Source organism: Sciurus vulgaris, assembly GCF_902686455.1.
Source record: "Sciurus vulgaris genome assembly, chromosome: 2".
NCBI lineage: Eukaryota > Metazoa > Chordata > Mammalia > Rodentia > Sciuridae > Sciurus > Sciurus vulgaris.
The window spans coordinates 73,655,969-73,677,194 of NC_136462.1; the positions used below are offsets into that span (position 1 = coordinate 73,655,969).

The 21,226-nt window shown below is 32.2% G+C and overlaps 1 pseudogene across 1 annotated transcript; it reads left to right on the forward strand.

Moving 5' to 3' along the window:
* The first annotated feature begins 1,517 nt into the window (after window positions 1–1,517).
* Window positions 1,518–1,994, forward strand: LOC306653116 (fatty acid-binding protein 5-like; annotated as a pseudogene). Its single transcript has one exon. The product of its transcript is annotated as a fatty acid-binding protein 5-like (transcript).
* The last annotated feature ends 19,232 nt before the right edge of the window (window positions 1,995–21,226 follow it).

Here is a 21,226-nt window from a genome sequence, read left to right on the forward strand (position 1 = left end):
CTTAGAATAATGCTCTTTCCATGACAAAACACACACTGATAACAGAAAAAAATGCAAAATCACCTTGTTCTCAGAAGGAGGATATTCAGAATATTGATAATTAGCCCTAATGACCTTGACATATGCTGTGCTTCCATAGGTAACTATTTTCTCCATTTCAAAATCAAACATACATAAATCCCTGTTAAGTTAAACACACACACACACACACACACACACACACACACACACACACACACACACACAAAATCAAGCTCATTTGTGTGGTTTGCTTTATTGATATAACCTGATTATAGAGAAAATTTGAGAAGTCAGCTTTTATTAATCTTCTGGATATTGCTACTGGCCAGTAGAATTTGCAGAATCTGTACCCTGATGCTTCTGATATTAAAAAATATTACAGAATAAACTTTGTTAATACTTTCCTCCATCTGGTTTCTATACATTTTTCTCTTCTGTCCTCAATCTAGGACTCCAATGGTATGTACATTAGAACTCTGAACTATGGATGAAATTAGGAATTCAATGAGCTGCATTTAGTGAAAAAAAAATATTGTTTCTAGGATTTAGAATATACGTTGCAGCACAGTTTATGACAAGAATAGTACAAAAAGAGAGAGGGGACAAGTTTTTAAATTGTAGTAAAGTTTTTACAGTGTCTGAAAGTGGTATCAGTTTTAAGTTAGTAATTAATAAATAAAAAATTCAGGTTGTACATTCTACAGTAACCATTAAGGTGACATTTTTTCAAAAAGGTCATGTAACTAAAGACACAAATCTATGGGGAAATATATTCATGAAATAGATGTCTCATTATTGTTAAAATAAAAATTTTCTCCAGATGGTTATGTAAATGTACAATTTTTAATGGAATTTGACAAGAAAATTAGAAAATTTATATAGCAATGGAAAAGCCAAAAAAGTCAAAGATTGACTATTTCATTTTTTCAAATTAGATTCTTTTCTCAATTTCATTTGAGAAAGAACAGTGTTGGAAGACATACGTCACCAAATATCACAACTTCAAATCTGATTAAATAATGAGATACTGCTGCAAGGAGAGGCAAACAAACTGATATGGAGAAACAAAGACACCAGAAACAGACATGTGCTTATAGGTCATTAATTTATAATAAACACGTTACTATAGCCTAGCATACTGGGGAAAGGATGGTCTTTTCCATAAACTTACCAGCTCAATTTGATATCCATATGAAAATAACTTTAATGCTATATATAAAAATAAATGTATATGATTATAAAACAAATTCGAGTAGTAAAACAATTCAGTTTCTGGAAGATAGATGGAATAATTTCTTGACTTTGGACTAGGCAAATGTTTTTTTTAAACAGATTAATTTTTTTTAAATAATCACAAAATCAATTGACCAATGAGTTGTACTTCCTTAAAATTTCTATTCCTTGAAAGACAACATTAAGAAAGTAAGAATGCAACAGCACGCTACCCACATCCTAGCCGCTATCCTAGCAGTGCACACCAGCCAGCCCGGCCCACCATGGCCACCACTCAGCAGCTGGAAGGAAGATGGGGCCTGGTGGACAGCAAAGGCTTTGATGACTGAAAGAAAGAACTAGGAGTGGGACTGACTATGCAGAAAATGGATGCAATGGCCAAACCAGATTGCATCATCACCCTTAAAGGCCAGAAGCTCAACCTAAAAACTGAAAGCACTTTGAAAACAACTCAGTTTTCTTGTACCCTGGGAGAGAAGTTTGAAGAAACTATAGCTGATGGCAGAAAAACTCAGACAGGCTGCAGCTTTGTTGACGCTGCATTGGTTCAGCATCAGGAATGGGATGGGAAGGAAAGCACAATAACAAAATTGAAAGATGGGAAGTTAGTGGTGGAGTGTGTCATGAATAATGTCACCTGTTCTCGGGTCTATGATAAAATAGAATAAAAATTTCATCATCAATTTGGACAGAAATTAGCTGCAGGAATGAAGAAGCTCAGTTCAATGAGCAAATCTTCAGATTGCTTTTTTTTTTTTTTCATTACTGTATTCAATTATCTCTATCACAAACATTTTACATGCAACCATTTCAAAGTGTTGGTTTAACTAAGTTCATCCCTTTGGTTAGTAAGAAATGTGTTTGTGCTACAAAAAAAAAAAAAAAAAAAAAAGGAAAGTAAGAATGCAAAGCAAGAACAGAAATATAATTTCAATATAAATTGATAATGATGAGAAAGGACTCATATATATGGAACATATGTAAAGAACTCCTATAAATCAATAAAAACATCAACAACCTATTTTTTCAATAGTGGCTTAAGTAGATGCTTAGCAGATATTCAAATTGCCAATAAACGTGAAATAGTGTTTAATATTATCAGTCTTCATCAGACACAGATATGCTTTGAAAAATCTAGGTATTACATATGTGTCTAGTACGTAATCTGTCCATATGTAAAGTATGATTAACTCTAGAAAATTCAGCAGAAATAGAGTATCCAAAATAAACAAATACATTGAAATTTTATCTACTTGATTATTCTATTAAAATTTATATACCTAAATCTTTTGTGATTCAAACTTGACCTATTTCAAATATTTTAAATGTAAATGAAATATTTCTCTAAAACTCTGACCTAAATGTTAAAGTTGATTAACATGTGTATAATTTAAGAGCTAATTATCTGAAAAGTTTAGGATGAAACTATTTTCATAAAGAAAACCTGTCAAACATCAGGTATCTTCTAAAAGTGTTTTGAATGACTCCTCTGTAGTTCAAAATAAATGGATGAAGACAATCTAAACACACATTTTTTTTTTTCACACATATTGAGATAAAAGAAGAAATGCTCTTCCAATTGCACTTACAATTGGAGTACTTGGTATCTTAAGATAAGGAAAATTCCTACCACACCACTAAAATAACCAGGTCCACATAAGTTTGACTTAGTGTTAGCAACCAGGCAATGTAAGTGAGACAAGAAGGAAGCATCAAAACTATGTGCAAAAAGAGGCGTGCTTTATGTTAAATTCTTTAAAATTCTTTATGTTAAGTTCTTTTATGTTTAGTTGGACTATTCTTTAAATAGTCCAACTAAAAGACCATCTTCCAATTCTAAACAACATTCATGAGAAAATGTAAACCAAATTGTTTGTTTTCTTAGTATAAAACAACAAAATGATTATTTGAAAGAGCCTACTATAATTCGATTCTTTTTTCTTAACCAAAATCACACACAGATATAAACCTCCCACTGAATCATCAAACTCCATGAGTGCAACAGCTGAGTAGCTAAAAATTTAATTTAAATTATTTTATAGTAGTTTTGTCATCCTGTTTGTTTACTCTTCACTGGAGACATTTTCAGCTGTATGAGAAGACATCACGAGGACAACTCTGCTGAATGCATGGCGGTTCGGAATAGATTTCTATTTATGTTCAAAATGCCAAAATGTTGTTGAGCTTAATGTCCACCCACCCAATTAGACGAAAAAGTTAAACTTGAAAGGTTTGTTATGAAAATAAAATGCATCAATCATATATGCATATGCCTTAGTCTGACAAATTCATATTATTCAGCTTTCTGAAACTTTAATAATGAATGGCTCTAAAACTTCGAATGCATGAATTGCAAATGTGTTTGCTGAAAGAGACAATTTGAAGGCGTGATATTGCTAAGAATTTTAGTGATCTATTAGAAATTTACTTAGCAATAAGACTTGGTTGTTAATGCATTTACTAAAATGTTGAACACATTCTACTTGTCCATCTTTAATACTCAGGACTGGGTTACTCATTGTCCCTGTTAATAGCCTGCCTAATGGAAAAATGCATTTTATATCAGGCTAGTATATAAATTGAAAATGAATTCATATATCTGATTCAGAAACTACTTACTGAGGCATCGCCTTTTAAAATATCATCTTTCTGTCAAGGAATATATTAAATTATAATATTATTGAAGTGTAAGGATAATCAATTTATTAGACACTTTAATAGGAAGTCATTTTTCTTTTTTTAGCAATTTTGTTTCATTAATAAGAATCTAGGTTTTAATTTAATTGCAAACACATTATGCTTACTTCATGAGGGCAATAATAAGGTAAATGAATAATTTATTTGTAAATATTATGATATGACACATTCAAATCATTTTAGATAGGCTGACGCAGTACCTCTAATGTTGCCTTTATTGTTTGTTTTGTTCACTGAAGTAAATGTCAACAATGTATTGCCTAAACTAATTAACATTAAAAGAATTATATTTCCTACCAGTGAAAATGTCAGAACCATCATTCTTAGAGTTCACATTCAGATTTTGAAAGATACAATTATACCACAGATAGGCTGAGTATCATTATCATATGTAAAATTCTCCAGCTAAAGTAACAGTAATATTGACACCTATCATTGACAGCCCATACCAGAAAAACAACCAGTTTAGAAATATCAATATAGAATTCTAGGTGGAAACAGAAAGACATTTGCAACTCAAGAAACCTGAAGAACTACAAGAAACTACTTTCACATTTCCTGACACAAATTAAAAACTAGTAATAGTCAAATTGAAAACAAACAAAGTAAAACAAATAAAAACAACAGGTAAACCTTGGGTATCAAATTTGAAGAATAAGAAATGGAAAAATCTATTGTTGGTTTAATGTATTTCAGCAGATAGGGTAAACAAATTGTTATATGAGAGGTGCTGTTGTAGCTGAGAGTAGGTATGTGTATTCATGACTGAAGTATACTTGAGGGATACTGGAGATTTAACCTAGGGGTGCCCTACCACTGAGCTATTTTGCCAGCCCTTTTTGTTTTTAATTTTAAGACAGGGTCTTGCTAAGTTGCTTAGTGTCTCGAACTAAATTGCTGAGTCCTGAACTTGTGATCCTCCTGTCTCAGCCTCCTGAGCTGCTGATATAAAATGCATTTTTCCATTAGGCAGGCTATTAACAGGGACGATGAGTAACTCAGTCCTGGGTATTAAAGATGTACAAGTAGAATGTGTTCAACATTTTAGTAAATGCATTAACAACCAAATCTTATTGCTAAGTAAATTTCTAATAGATCACTAAAATTCTTAGCAATATCACGCCTTCAAATTGTCTCTTTCAGCAAACACATTTGCAATTCATGCATTCGAAGTTTTAGAGCCATTCATTATTAAAGTTTCAGAAAGCTGAATAATATCAGTGTGTACCACCTTGTTCATCTGAGGAATCGTTTTTTAAATTTCATATTTAAATTCACATTTCAAATCTACAGTTGGCACAAAGATAAAGAATAGGAGGTACTAGGTGATAAAGCCAAGAATCTATAATAAAGAAAGATTAAAAGGAGAATCTTCACACCAAATTGAATACTTATATTCATTTAATCTGCCATTTATTTTTCTAAATTGGTTGTTTGTTTTTAAATCCTTTCATTTCTATTGAATTTTTTGATTGGCACTTATTATTTGTACAAATGAATGGGATTCAGTGTGATATTTCAATACAAGCATAGAGCATGCACTGATCAAAGCACAGCTCCCTCAATACAACATTTTTCCATCTCTACTGATCACTACTCTACATTCAACTCAACTTCTTTTAGTTTCACATAAATTACTTGACTATGTCAAGTATTTCACTTAGCATAATGTCCTCCACTTCCACCCATTTTACTGTCAATGGCAGGATTTCACTTTTGTTTATTGCTGAGAAATATTCCATTTTGTGTATAACAACTTTTCTTTTATCAACTCATTGATTGAAAAGTGCTTTGACAAACATGGGCATTCAAGTATCTCTCTAGTATGCTGATTTCATTTCCATTGGATAAATACCCAGAAATGGAATAACTGGATCATATGGCAGATCTACTTTCAATTTTTTGAGGAATCTTTGTGCCACTCTTGATGGTGTAATAATTTACTTTCCCACCAACAGTATATAAACAGTATATTTTTCTCTATATCCTCTCCAACATTTGTTGTCATATTATTGTTATAATTATTATGCTTTGTAACTCAGATGAGATGATAACTCATTGTAGTTTACATTGGCATTTCCCTGCTGACTAATAATATTGAGTCATTTATCATATATTTGATGGTCATTTTTATTTTTTATCAAAATATCTACTCATTGCTCATTTTAAAAATCGGATTACATGTGTTTCGTTTTTGTTGCTGTCAAGCTATTTGAATTCTTTATATATTTAGGATATTAACTCTGTACCAGGTGAATGGTTGGCAAATATTTTCTCCTATTCTGTAAACTCTTCAGTCTGTTGATTATTTGCTGGGCATAGGCTTTTTAGCTTGATATAATCCCATATGTCTATTTTTCCTTTTGCTTGCTATGCTTTTGACATCATATTAAAAAAAAATTGCCTATATCAGTGTCTTCAAGTTTGTCCTATTTTTTTCTCCTAATAGTTTCATAGTTTCGGGTCTTATATTTAGGTCTGATTGATTTTGAGTTGATTTGTGTAACTGGTGGGGGGGGGCAAGTTTCAGTGTTTTGCATATGACATCTAGTTTTTGAAGCACCATTTATTGAATATGTTTCTGGTGCCTCCTTGAGAATCAGTGTGCTGTAGATGAGTGGATTTATATTTGGGACCCCTATTATGTTCCATTGGTAGATGGCCCTGTTTTTATGACAGCACCATGCTGTTTTGGTTACTGTGACTCAGTAGTATGTTTTGAAATCAGGAATTGTTATGCCTCCAGCCTTGTGGGTTTTGTTGTATTGTTGAATATTTTCTTGACTATTCAGAATCTTTTTTGTTTTGTGTGGATGTTAGTATTGTTTTTTCTCATTCTGTTGAATCTGTGCTTTTAAAATTTTATTTTTTTTTCAAATGAGCTTTGCTTTCTTTTCTTTTTCAGTCTCTTAGCTGTTTTTTTTTTTTTTTTTTTTTTTTTTTTTTTATTCTGTTCTCCCATCTGTGGAAGTGTTCTACCATAATTAATAAATATTGGAGAAAACAGTTAAGGAGACTCATGAATCAGAGGAATAGTTGGCTTCTCCTTACTTCAAAACACTAATATGCTATGAAGTACAGATTATAATATGTCTATGATAATGATTCCTTGGGGATAAGAATTTCTTTTAAAATAGAAGTAAATGCATTTTTTGGTAAAATGACTTTCTGAGAATAGGGACAGACCAAAGGGACAAAGTTTATCAGTGAATGAGAAAGTCATAATCTATATGAGAATGTAAATATTTTAAGTAATGTACCACAATTTTTTCAGAATAACATCTCAGAAAGTATACTCTACTGTTATATATTTGCAGTGCTCCAATCCTCAGCAATATTAGGATAAGCACAAGTCTTCTGTTTCACCACAAAGCAAATTTGCATTTCCCTGTGATGAGTTTCTTGACAATAAGTAGCCATAGTGAGTCACCATACAGAGTGGATTGTAGGCGGGTACTGAGATATAGGGACATTAAAATGTAAGTAAAAAACCATCTGAGGGCCAAGTTGGTGAGCTTTTAGAAATAAATTTTAAAAAATTATAGAATAGAATAAAACAGAACAGTATAGACCAGAATTCAATGAAATGCAATTAGGCAGTATACATCAGAATTGAATCAAATGCAAGTAAGCAGTATAGACCAGAATTGGATCAAACACCATTAGGTTTAAATACTGTGTTTTGTGAAACATGTTTTATTTTTGTGTGTGTGTATGTGTGTGTGTGTTACAGTTATATATGCATGTGTATATTATTGCTATGTAAGAAGTAGTTCTTGTGAGTGATAGTCACAATATACTGAAAGCTACTGTGTTCACCTATGTAAAATCATTTTGACAATAATGTAGTTCAACAGATAAATAATTTAAGAATCATTTTAACAGAGATATTTATATTGTTGAAATATTACAAAATGACTCAGGAAAACCACCTAGATATGTATAGGAATATAGGGACAAGAGAAAATAGACAATAAGTCAAAATTATTTCAAGGAGAGAAAGCAACTTTGCAAAAGTCTAGGGGAAGTAAAGGTTAGAGTGAAATAAACTGCTCAATCAAATTTGGAAGAACTGGAAATATAACGATGGCATTAAAGATAATAAGGATATTCCAAAATGTTGTTAAAGTTATGAAAAACAAAGCCTCAAAATGTTCTTTTGCAAAGTGTAAAAGAATCACACAAGGAGGGACAATTAAATTCAAATAGTTGGGCCTCCTGCCAAATCCCTAAAGGTTGAAACCAGGAATGTACACTTTCAACACATGTCTCAGATGATCCTATATGTACATCAAAATTTTAGGATATTGTCTTAATATTGTAACCTACCAATATTTCCTTTTATTCACTGTGAAGATTTTCATGAAAGAATAGATTTAACTGGAACAGCTCACAATGTCCTCACAAATCTACATCTTTATCATTGGAAGAAGAAAAATAAAATGGTATAAAATACATTCTCCTGAAATTCTGAGGAATATAATGAGAGTAGTCATACCAAATATATCTAATATTCAAATTTTTATGAGTACATAGGATAGCATTTTGTTCCTGCATTCTAATGATATAGAAATTGTTAGAAAATTAATTCCAGCAATTGTCAATCTCATGCTTCCCTTAAAGTACATACTTTGATGTTTATTTATTGGGAATCAAGAACTATGGAAGCATTGAAAGCTACTTGGTATTTCAGAAGAGAATTAAACATCATCTAGTTAAAAGTTCCGGTTGATTATTTGCAGGCAAAGCATTGCAATTAGCATTTAAATAATTCAATGTTAGAAACCATTTTCTCTGAGATTAACAATGATTCATTCTCACATGCTGTGTTTTTAATCAAAGAGGTGAAAGGTATAGAGCATGGGACAGGAACAAAGATGTCTAGTTACCAACTCACTCTTGCAATTTGCTAGTAATGTGCTTGTCTGCATGTTTAAAAGCAGCTCAGAAGAATGCAGTGTGCTGCCTATTCAGTCCTTAATGAGAATGTAAATGAAGGATTATTGGTTCTACGAGCAGATGATATTTCTTTAGAAATATTGCCTGCCCTTACTCTATTCTTTCCCTACTTACCTAAAAACACGTACAATAATGCACCTCATTAATGATATTGTCATTGTCATTTGGGAAACACGTAGAAACCTGCAAAGTCATTATTAATTATAGCCACATGCATCAAAGCAGAAACACTCGAATTCATCACTGTATTTGTTAATTAGCTGAAAAATCATTTCTATCTTATCAGTATTTCCCTGAAAATAACCCTATTTTTTCTTCACTAAGGACAAATTATTTTTTTTTTTCCCAAAATGGACACTGATCGGAAGAATCATAATACAGTTCTCAACACAAACTACTCAATTTATTCTGGCCCAAATTATCTCACCGAAAGAACATGGTAAATATCACAATAGCAAGGAGTCTTTTTTCCCACTCTGCCTCTATTAAAATGGCCTGATTGCCCCTTGTCCATTTCTAAATGATAGATAATATCCTCTTCTCTTTTGCTTTTCTTGTCTATTATGTCCTTTTTAGAAAACCTAAAATGAGGCATTTCCTGCAAGCCTGCAGAGAGAGAAGCCTGAATAGGAGGCTGAAAGGGAGTGTAGAGACTAGGATAAAAGACAGTTATTAAATTTGTGAACTCTATCAGAAGACAAGAAAATAAACTGTACCACTGGCTAGAAAGGTAGTGAAGTATGACATTTCATTTTTATGCAGGTCTCAGCATGACAGAAGTAACACATTGAAGAACAGGGTGAAAAAAACAGTTAGTGCATTCATCGAATGCCAGCACGGCTCCTCTGCTGTTCTTTGGTTGATCCCTTTCTGTGTCTTTGTGCAACAGTAGTTCAGAGTTTCATATAGATGAGATCAGACCCACCATCAACCCTTTGTGAATTTTCATGACAAGAGTCTGGAAACTCATTCTATGCAACTCCATGAGATTTAGGTTCAGGTATACTTTATGTTCTTCCTCATTTCCCTATCTTTCAATCTATGAATGCAGTCTCAGTCCCTCTCTCTCTCTCTTTCTCTCTTTCACACACACACACACACACACACACAGACTTTCATAGAATAGGAGTGTGTATAATGTTCTGTTTTGAATTCTCAGTTCAGTGCATGTATAATTTTATTGTTTAGTTCATGGAAGTAAAATTAAAACCATATCTTACTCTCTTCACTTCCTTTATATATTAAGTAAATAGATATTAGATAGATGTGCAAGAATGATATTTTTACTTACAGATTTTTAAATTGCTAAGAAAATATATATTTTTCCTTTCCTTTGCACAAATCTGCTTTCCACCTTCAAATCCACTAAACTTGTATAAAATTGTCTGCAGGGTCAATTGCTTTTAAGGTGGTATTCAGTTACAAAAGTTATGCAATTTTACTAAATGAAAAGCTCCGTCCTATGTAATTTTAATGTTTTTTTTTTATTGTAAACAAATGGGATACATGTTGTTTCTCTGTTTGTACATGGCGTAAAGGCATACCATTTGTGTAATCATAAATTTACATAGAGTAATGTTGTTTGATTCATTCTGTTATTTTTTCCCTTCCCCCCACCCCTCCCAGTCAATATCTCCTTATTTGGGGGTACATCCACCACTTTATTCTTCACTGCTAAAGAAAAGCAGCCACACATACCAATAACTTTTTGAAACACTTTCTGCTTTTCTTTACCATATGGAATTTTCAATTCTCTTGAAAAGTCCTAAAGACAATGATGATGTAAAAATTATTTGGGCTCAGCCATTTCACTGGTGAAATAAACAAACGGACAAACTGGCTTCACTTGCTACTTTTTTATTAGTTCAGGTGACTTTGCAAAAATTTAGAGAAAGAAAATCTAATTTAATAGTCACAGCACAAAGAAAGCTCTCATGTCAAAACTGCTTATATCAACAGGCGTGTTATAGTTGTTTAAGGTCACATCAACTTGGTCACCCTGTTGTTCTTCAAATTTGCCTCCATATTTAGAGCACCTTTGGTTATTAGTAAAATACTAAATACTCCAGATCCCACTTTTAAGATGCTTATTCAATGGGTTGCTCATTATTTGGTTTGTTTGTTTTGTACCATACAGTAGTTTATTTGTTTGTTCATTTTTAATTTTAAACCATGGAAACTTTCAAACAAGCACACATAGGTAGAAACAATAATGAAATAATACCTAGAACTCTTCCTCAATAGCCATTAAAATATGATCAGTCTTTTTCATCTTTATCTCTTCCTTCTTTCTCTAGCAATGCTTCTTCCCCACTTACTGTGGGTTAAAGTAAACATACAAGGGATATAATGTCATCTATAAATTATTTGATACATATTGTTAAATGAAGATGCATTTTTAAAACATTGTCATAGTAATGATATGGCTCATAAATCTTTGACAGTAACTTTTTAATAGAATTAATTATCCTTGATTTTCTTATAAATACATTTTAAAGTTTATTAGTTCAAATCAGAAGTCAAAAACTTTCAAGCACTGTATGCATTTTATCCTTTGTTTCATGTACCTCCCTTTTAAATCTTTTTCTTCTCAGTTATTTGTCTTAGAAAATACCCAACCTTCTGATTTTTCTGATTACATCTTTGTGGCGTCATTTAACATTTTCTCATATGTGGTTTCTGTAAAGTGGCTTAACCAAAATGTAATAAGATTGTATTTTCTGAAGAAAAAACAATACTAGACAAATAATTTTATGGTGTTCATACTGCAGCACTATGGTTCTCTGCATTTGCTCCTGTGTCCTTCCAACAAAACACCAGTAGTATCTGATAACTTCCTTGGTTTCTCCTATAATAAGAAGTTCTGAGCCACATGATATACATCCTACCAGTTCTCCAGGGAACAATGATTCCAATGTTTCTTAGATGAAGAAATGATAAACAGAGATCATAATCTGAGCACTAATGGTGCTCATTGGTAAAAGGTTAGTCACTGCACCTAGAACTTTACAGGAAACAGATAAGAATTATAAATTTTTTTTTTATTGGGTGGGGAGAGAAAGATACAACATGAATGCATGTTAATATGCGAAATGAATTAAGATGAAACTATTGGGCTAAAATCAACTTTGCATTTTATCTTTAAAATCTTTATTCCATACAATATTAGCAAAATCACATATTTACTTTATATACAAATAATGGCAATATATAAAGATATATATTATGTCTACCATAAAATATGCACATAATGAGCATAAAATATTAGTGTTATTAAAATAGTGAATTCTGAATATACACTAAGATTATTTTCAATTGTTAATTTTCTTTAAGATATACCTAGAAATCACTATATTTTAATCATATATCTTAAAGATATATAAAAATATATAGAGAGAAATTATATAGAAAAACAATCTTCTTCATGTGGTTAAATCACTAACTGAATACACAAAGTCACAGTGATTTTTTTTTTGCTTTAATATATTTAGATGTTTAAAGTATTTCCACTACTAATGAACATTCAGATTATTTCCAGTCTTTGTCATGTTAAATGGCAGAGCAATGAAGAGCCTTTAGCATATGCTATTTTGAGTTTTCCTCAGAATCATTTCTTAGAAGTGGGATTACTTGATTAAAAGAAAAATAAAGACATAATTTTGTTAGATGCAGCCAAATTCACCACCAGAGGTGTAACATTTTATATTAACACTAAAGACGTAGAAACATACAGTACTTGCTTCCTATTCATTCTTCGAGAGACTATATTGTCAAATATCAAGTGTCTCAAATGGCAAGCTATATTTCATGTAATATTATTTTTCATATAATTATGAAAGCAGTTCCCATAAATTGTGTACATTTCATCCATTTTCTATAAGCGATGATCTTTTTTCTTCATATAATTTTTAGCTAGGGTCTATATTTCCACACTATTTTCTGGCTCCAAGATGAAAAAAACATGATGAGAGGAGAGGACTGAAAATATGCCAAACAGATAAGTTAGGAATTAGAATAGGCTTCCTAATGGGAAAAATGAAAGGCAGAGACAGTGGAATACTGTTTTTTAAATATTGAAGAGGGCAAAAACTACTGTAAACTTAGTTTTATTTTTCCAATTAGAATGAAGACATTATCATAAGATAAAAACAAAATGTACAAAGTTTACCATGTACAGTTCCTTTCTGAAGTAGCCTGTAAAATAAAATATTATGTCAGATTAAATATTAAATGTATAGAAGACATTTTTAAAGTACTGACAAAATGAAATATGAGCAAAATAGCATTATAATTTGATAGAAGAATTTTTTGCATCATAATACATGCTAGACATAAGATTATAAGAACATTCAAATTATTAACTTTTTTTTCTTAGGAAATATCATGAAGAGAATGAAAAGAGAAAGCACGGTGACACATATTTAAAATGAATATAACTGACAATTGTTATTGATCAAATTATATATAAACCCCTCTATGTATCAATAAAAAAAAAATGACAACTCACTAGAAAAACAGGTAAAATCTATGAACAGATAGGTATTTGGCATAATAGAAAATGTTCATTAGGTAAATGCAATTTTATCTTATAGTTTTATAATAATTTCCCAACTAAACTTTAAAATTCTCATCTTTAACAAGCTTTGACAGGGACATATACCAGTGCCATTGGATAAAACTTTCTGTGATTACACAGATGTTCTGTGTTGTATAACACCAATTTAGATCTCCAGTTCCATTATGTGACTACTGAGTCCTTTCAATGTGACTAAGTGAGACTGAGGATATTTCAATGTTAGCTAAATTAATTGACTAAAATTCAATTTTAACTTTTTAGCAATAGTGGCTAGTGACCAATATGTTTAACAGCACAGATGTAAATTAAACTTGTCCTATTGTCTGCTCATGGACAATTCAATTGGCATAACTAGTTTGGAAAATGATTTGAATTTTCTAGAAAATTTGTACATGCTCTTTCTCTACGACCCAGCACTCCATACTAGATATAATCCTTAGAAAAAGTGTCACACATACACTTTGGAATACAAACATAATAACCTCCATAGAAATATTCCCTTAACATCAACATATTCAGATCAGGCCTTATGTCCAAGAACTATAGAAGGAATCAATGTAACAGGGCTAAATCATAAAGAATTCTATGCATAAGTGACAATGAATTGGATATTATCATGTGCATCCCTACAAATGAATCTTATACCACAATTTTGAACCAAAGAAACAGATAACACGACATATATAATGTGATTTTAAATGTACAGAGGTAAAATTACCAGAGACTGGGAAGAGGAGAGGGGAAGGAGAAATAAGGAAAGTTGGATTAATGGTTACTAAATTACAGTTAAATAGGAGCAAGAAATGCTGGTTTATTTCATGACAGGATGCCTACAGATAAAAGTAGTATATTCTACATAGGCTACCTTTCAAAAAACTGGAAGAAAGACTTTTGAAAGTTTGCACAGTAAAGTAATGATAAATGTTTGAGATGTGTAAGTTTAATTTAAATATTATACAATGTATAAACATATTGAAGAATCATATTGTCCATTAATATGTACAAATTTTGTGCTTTTATGTACTAAATTTAAACTAAAGTTAAATTTGATTTAAATTTTGAAAAGCAGTGAACACTTGAATGAAAAATAAAATTAAAAAGTAAATGCATTAACATAATTATAGGCATACATACATATGTTAATAAAAGAAATGATTTTACAAATCAAAGTCATGAAAATAACAAATCTGAACTAGCATTTAATTCTGGGGTGGAAGGTTAAAAGCAAACTGAAGGGAGTAGTATGTAAGTGTATTTCAATGGTCATTTGAAGGGTGTTTATCATTATAAATTTAACTACATACACATTTTTGTATGAATGATGTGATTCTAATATTAAAAGAGTTAAAGCATACTGCTTATAATGACTCTACTGGTATTATGACTGTACCCACCTGATCACTAAGACTAGTACAGTAAGCACTCAAAATATTAAAAAAAAACTTCCATTGAACAATAATTGAAAAGTTTTTCCTGTATGATCATCAGTCATAAAGAGAAGAGAAAAATTGAGAAAACTGAAGAGGAACCAGAATTTTAGAGTGAATGAATATGAGAACAGTCTCAGAATCCTGGGCCTATGAAATTTAACGGTGATTAAAACAACAACAAAACATAATATAAATCCCATGCATCATGAAAAAAAATATGCTAAAATATTTCTTATTCACCAGGACTGATTCCATATGTTTTGTGAAATTAGAAAGAAAGAAATACCTTTCCATTTATTTACTTCTTTTTATAATAAAATCTTACATGATGATATGTCTTTTTTTAATCTCCTTCATTACAGTTACATTCTCCTGGAAGGAGGCTTAAATTCTACTGTGAGTAACAGAAACTGAGTTAATAAGCATCTATTTTATCTTGTAAGATTTTTCTTATTGTCATGCGATACAGCATGAAAAAGTGATGATTTCACCACCAGTTATTTTCCAAGAGTTAGTTGGGCTCTAAGGTTTCAAAGATGAACAAATGAAAATCCACTAAGAAGATCACAGTTTACTGTCAAGGCATTTTTATTGTGCAGATTTATTTTTAATAATATGAAACATTCCTATCCCCCTAATTCCAATAAATTCACCAAAAGGAAAGCTGCCTTCATTAAAAATATCAATGTTTACATAACTCCTCATTAATGCTTTCCAAATAATAGAGAAAATTAATGGCGTGTTTTTCTGCATATTTCAATTGTGTATGATAATCACACAAAATAAAGTAAACCAAAATAAACAAACAAAAGCAGCCAGTATGAAAAGTCAGGATGAAATCAACCCACAGCTTGATAGCAGCAGTTTCCCTGCAGTCTTTCTGCATGTACTATAATATATTTATGGTAAGCACTTGTGATAACGCCAGCAAAAATTTTCCATCTTGCTGCATGCTTAATTTCATCTAACTTGTTTTATGGCAGTGTACTGAAACACAGAGTGAAGGTCTGTTTAAACCATTTGTCTCTGTTTCTCTTTGCAGAATGCCAACAGATTTGTTTAAACCAAAACAAAATGCATAAACAATCACGTCTTTTAGCTAAATGTACAATCTAAATTCCAGAACTTATTTTTGCAGTATGCTGAAATTTAGTAGCTCAAGTTTTTATTTTGGTGCTAAAGACTTCTTTTTCTGTTCCTTTTTTTCCCCTCAAGGTGACAAATGTTTATTCCTTTATTTTCCTTTAGATTCTTTTTCTTCTTATTGTGTTGGTTTTGTAGATTACATTATGCAAGTATCTATTTTACTGAAAATAGGGGAATTTCAGATCATTAGTAGGTGATATTTTAAAAGTTTTTTAGATTATCACACCTCAAAAATGATGACAGGTTCCTACTATAATTTAAAGTGTTGAGGTACCTGTAAAATTCTTGCTACAAGGGTGGCTGACATCAAATTATTTCCCACATTTAGCTGAGTGGTTTGTCTGTGGTTTGCAGACAAGGATCATTAGCATCATGTTGTGAAATCTGACACTGTGCCCCCCCCCCTTTAACCACTGAATGAGAAACTATATTTTGACAAGATCCTTGTTATTATTTATATATGCAGGGCCACCCAAAAGCTCATGTGTGAAGCAATGCAAGAATTTTCAAAGGTGAATTGATTAAATTATGAAAGGTGTAACCTAATCAGTGGATTGATCCACTGATGTGGATTAACTGGATGGTAAATCTAGACAGGTAAGATATGACTGGAGGAGGTAGGGTCACTGGGGTTGTGCCTTTGGGGTTTAGATTTTGTTCTTGTTCAGTGGAGGTCTCTCTGCTTCCTGGTTGACATGTTCTAAGCAGCTTTCCACACCACACCCTTCCGCCACGATGTTTTACCTCCTTTGGGCCCAGTGCTATAGAGCTGACCCACCCTGGTCTGAACCTCTGAGACAGTGAACCATGATATAATTTTCCACTTCTATTGTCTTTGTCAAGAATGTTGGTCACAGCAACACAAAAGCTGACTAAAACAATTCTACAGTGATCAATATGCATGTGAAAATGTGAGAAGCAAGGTCTTCTTATTGAAAGGTAAGTAAAGAAGGGAAATGTTGAAATGATGGTTTAGTCCTATATTAGGTCTTACTAGTGCGAATGGAAAGGAACAGGTAGGTGTTGGTTTTGCTTAAGAGGACAAGTTCATAGAGTCTTATGTTATTTTAACTTAAAATAACCTTAGATATTTGTAATGATTAATTTGAATTGTCAACTTGACTAGATTGAGATGCTAAAGATTAAGAGACTTCTGGATGTGTCGATGAAGGAGTGGCTAGTAATGACACAATGTGGGATAGTGAACTGAAGTGGAGACCCTCCCTAAGTGTGGGCAGTACTGCTCAATAGGATGGTGACTTGGATGGAATAAAAGTTGGAAGAACAAGGAAGCAGATGCAGATGCAAGCTCCACTCTTCTTGAAAGCGTTCTTGATTTCTGCTTCAATCCTCTGATGATATTGGACTCACACTTCTTTACTCTTTCAAAGTGGGCTCTGCCAGAGATTCTCCAGGGAGTTTCCAGAAACCTTAATCTCAGACTAGGGTAGCAGTATTGATCCTTCTTGTTCTGGGGCTTTGACCTCTTGAACTGCACAGCAACTGGTTCCTCTAGCTCTCCAGCTAGTCATTGTGAACTATCCAGCTTCTGGTCACATAAACCAATCTAATAAACCCCCTTTTTATAATCATACTTCCTGTTTATTCTATTCCTCTAGAGAACACTAATACAATATTACATAACCAATAATCTTATTTTTACATGAGGTAAATGAAGGCACATTATTTGATATTTTGGTACAGCAGCTAGAGACGCATGTAGGTTCATGTAAGAATTATAGAATATGTATATTTCTTTATTGACATTATAATTTGTTCCAGAAAGGTTTTATAGGATTTACACTAGTACATAAGATAAAAAGGGTAAATAAAATTTAAAACAGAAAAGCAAAAAAAGAATGTAATGAGATAGAAGTGAGGAAAATATGTCTAAGACAAATCGGCACCACATTTGACATTAGAACTTAAAAGTTAAAAAAAAAAAGAGATATATGGACTGTAAAGACAGAATCAAAACCAATTATTTGCTAATTAAAATTGTTATTCTTTGTACAATTACAGAAAGAAATTTGTCTGCTCTGTAATATACATTTTTAAATTATTCTTAAAGGAGACACAGGTAGAAATGAGCTCACTGACACTATATTTTTTCATAGTGGCAATAAATATCTAACAATAATATCATGCAGAATTACATTTTGGATAAATAGCTCTGTTATTGGGCTAGTGAGGTCTGACTAACAAGATTTTGCTGATTTGACTGCAACCAGTAAATAAATTTTAGCTGTGGAATGTTTCAGAAAATACTTTTCCTGAATATTCTTTTGATATTTTTGGTCATCTCTAGTACAACTGGTGCATATGAAAATTTTGTTTGCATATGTGTTTACTGAATTTTCAATGGCTGAATAGAAGGATAGTATATCCTTACAAGGAGTCTTGCTGCACACAAAAAGGAGAAATATCCATGAGATAGTTCTACTCTTTACCTCTATGTTATGGGGTGCAACTTAAGAACAGACTGATCACCACTGAGAAGACCAAATTTGAGAGTCTTTATTAAGCCGGCCGGCTGACTGTCTCACACAGTGCCCCAAAAATGGCTTTTGGGAGAACAGCCCCAACCACATGGTTGTAGGGGTTCTTATACCAAAAATCACATTAATCATAACTGTCTGTTGCTATGATTTGAAATTACACATTAACATCATGAGATCAGCCATTGAGAGGGGGAAGTGGGTCAGAATGACCCTTACCTAGGTACAAACTAAAGAATGGTTACTAACATCCACATAATCACTGTTCACACGGTACATTGTTTAGGAGCAATAGGAATCAAAAGAGAGCAATTTTTCTTTACATAGAAATTATCATTCTGTATTGTTAAACATGTCACATTAAGTAACTGATGATGGGCACAGAGGCGGGGTGTTCCCATGGGAGAAGCTTATTTCCTACATAACATGGAGTCTCAGAGCAAAATGGAGTCTGTTTAGTCATTTCCCTTAGAGTCTGGCCTATAAAATTCTCATGGAGCCAGTTCTGTCAGCCCATCACACTCCCCATATTCATTCCTAATTGCAAGATCATATAATTTACCTGTAGTGTCAAAATCAGCTCTAACAATAATAAATGGTAGGTCTCATTTTTATGCATTTATATAAAAATCAATGAAAGAGTTACATGTCACTTAATGTAACTGGGAGTTAGAATGGAATATGTTTTTCAACTTTGCAGTAATATGAGAAAGATAAAAGTAAAAATGAAAAAGAATAAACAAATTGTCTCATTGGTTTATAAAACTAAAACTTTGATTTCTTGTTCATAAAAACTCCTCATTGTTGAAGTTCTGCTGGTCCCAGCTAGGGAAATGTGTCTTTTTAGCTGAGACAGAACAATTGGACTCTAGGTTATGACATGCTGATGAAAAGAGAGAAGCAAAACACAGAGGACAACAGTTATATTTAAAGCTTCTACTCGGAAGGGAAATGCTTTTCTATGCTCATCTCATTGACCAAAGCGTTCATAGGGCCAAGTTCAATGTCAATGAGACAGGCACTCATGTACCTCACATAATTTGAACTGCCATAACATCCAGTAATCCCACTACTGGATACATATCCAAAGAAAATGATACCAATATGTTGAATGGACATTTGCACTTCCATGATGTTTACAGTACTATTTACAGTTGCCAGGATATGAAATCAACTTAAGTATGCAACAACAGATGAATGCTTAAAGAAAATTTGGTGAATATACAAAATACTATTCAGTTAATAAAAGCAATAAAGTTCTGTCATTAGTAACAACATGAATGGAACTGTAGACCATGTTAAGTGAAATAAGCCAGGTATAGAAAGGCAATCTCTGTAATTCTCACTCATATGTGGGATATTAAAAAATTTACTTTGTGGAAGTTGAAAGGGAAGTGGAAATGACGAGAGACCTAGGAGTGAAAGAGGCATGGAGGAAGGTGAGAGGTTGATCAATGAGTCAAGTTAGGTAGGAGTAAGCTCTGATGTAGAATTTCACACTAGGGTTATTATAAATAACAATTATGTATTAAATATCTTAAAACACTGAAAAAAGGATAGTGAATATTTTCACCATGAAGAAATGATAGATTGAGGAGATACATATGTATAACCTTATTTAAACATTATACAATATATACATATACCAAAACACTGCACATATCCCATTATTATGCACAAATTTATGTTTCTATCAGGACACAACAAAAAAAGTAAATTACAGGCCAATATCCCTGATTATCATAAGTACAAAATTTCTCAACACAATGCTAGACAACCAAATCCAATAGCACATTAAAAAGATTATTTACCATAATCAAGTGCAATTCACTCCAGGGATTTAATGATAATTCAGCATATGCAAATCAATAAACATGATATGCCACATTAACAAAATAAAGAATAAAAACCACATGATCATTTAAATAGATGTGGAAAAGGTATTTAACAACACTCAACATTCCTTCATGGTTAAAAACTGAAAAAAAATTAGATATAGAAGAAGTGCTCCTCACTGGACAGGGTGGTGCTTACCTGTAATCCTAGCAGCTTGGGAGGTGGAGGCAAGAGGAATTTAAAGCCAGCCTCAGCAAATTAGCAAGACCGTGTCTCAAAATAAAAAAATTAAAAAAGGGCTAGGGATGTGACTATTGGATGAGCACTCTGGGTTCAATCCCTGGTACAAAAAAAAAAAAAAAAAAAGAAACAAGAATGAAGAAGAAGTGCACGTCATCATAATAAAGGCCATTTATATAAGTCAACAACTAATATTATACTGAATGCAGAAAAACTGAAACTCTAAAGATCTGGAATAAGAAAAGCAAATGCATTTTCACCACTTTAACTCAACATGGTGCTGAAGTAATAGCCAGAGCAATCAGGCAAGATAAAAAAATAAAGGACATCCATGGAAAACAAAAATGAAAATTGTCAATGTTTGCAGATGAATGATATAACTTTATAAATAAACCCCCAAAACTCCACCAAAAATCTATTAGAACAGAAGAATTCAGCAAAGTTGCAGGATACAAAATCAACACAAAAATTACTAGTGCTGTTATATACCAAAAGCAAAGTTTCTAAAATAAAAATCAAGAAAGAAATCCCATTTATGAAGTTACTAAACAATACCTAGAAATAAATTTAACCAAATAGGTGAAAGACCT